This window comes from Alexandromys fortis, unplaced genomic scaffold, assembly GCF_014885135.2.
Source record: "Alexandromys fortis isolate MF-2015 unplaced genomic scaffold, M_Fortis_MF-2015_v1.1 scaffold_9823, whole genome shotgun sequence".
Classification (NCBI taxonomy): domain Eukaryota; kingdom Metazoa; phylum Chordata; class Mammalia; order Rodentia; family Cricetidae; genus Alexandromys; species Alexandromys fortis.
The window spans coordinates 1-1055 of NW_026077676.1; the positions used below are offsets into that span (position 1 = coordinate 1).

At 46.7% G+C, this 1055-nt stretch overlaps 1 pseudogene; it reads left to right on the forward strand.

Moving 5' to 3' along the window:
- The first annotated feature begins 4 nt into the window (after positions 1-4).
- On the forward strand, positions 5-848 carry LOC126496588 (RNA-binding protein EWS-like; annotated as a pseudogene).
- The last annotated feature ends 207 nt before the right edge of the window (positions 849-1055 follow it).

A 1055-nucleotide genomic window follows, 5' to 3' on the forward strand; every position in this document is an offset into this window, starting at 1 on the left:
GGCAGACTTCGGTAAGCAGTGTGGGGTTGTCAAGATGAACAAGAGAACTGGGCAACTCATGATCCACATCTATTTGGATAAAGAAACAGGAAAGCCTAAAGGTGACGCCACAGTGGCCTATGAAGATCTGCCAACTGCCAAGGCTGCTGTGGAATGGTTTGAAGGAAAAGATAGTCAAGGAAGCAAACTTAAATTTTCTCTTGCCTGAAAGAATCTTCCAAAAAATAGCAAGTGGAGTGGCATGTCATCTCATGAGGACAGAGGGATGCCACCACGAATCTGTGGAGGTCAAAATAGCCCAAGAGGTCCCAAAGGAACCATGGGTCGCATGGGAGGTATTGGAGGAGATGAGGGGGCTTCCCAACACAAAAACCCTGTGGCTCCTGAGGGACCCCTTGTGCAGGAGGAAATCTCCAGCACAGAGATGGAGATTGGCAGTGTCCCATGCCCGGCTGTAGAATCCAGAACTTGACCTGGAGAACAGAATGTAACCAGTGTAAGGACCAAACCCTGAGGGCTCCCACCAGCTACCCCTCCAACCTTCGGGATGTGATCGTGGCCAAGGCAGCAGTGGTGGCATGCCGGGAAGAAACGGTGTCCTTATGGATCGTGGTGGTCCTGGAGAAATGTTCTGAGGTGGCAGAGGTGGAGACAGAGGGGGCTTCTGAGGTGGCCATAGTTTGGACCGAGGTGGACTTGGTTGATGAATACGATGTGGTTCAAGGGCTCCTCCTGGACCATTGATGGAACAGATGGAATTAAAACAAACGGGAACTGGAGGCCCTAGAGGACCTGCATAAATAAATAAAGGCAAGAACAGTCAGGTACTTAGAGACCGGCCCTACTAGAGAGACCTGCAGAGCTGCATGGACGACCAGATTTATTTTCTGAACCCAGAAAATGTTTTACATTTATAATTCCATATTTATAATGTTGGCCACAACATCATGATTATCATAGTCTGTAATTTAGTATTTTCACCATTTATGAAGAAACTTAAAATAAGTTAAATGGTCGTTTGCTTAGTTCTTTTTTCTTTTCAAGATGTTAGTTTT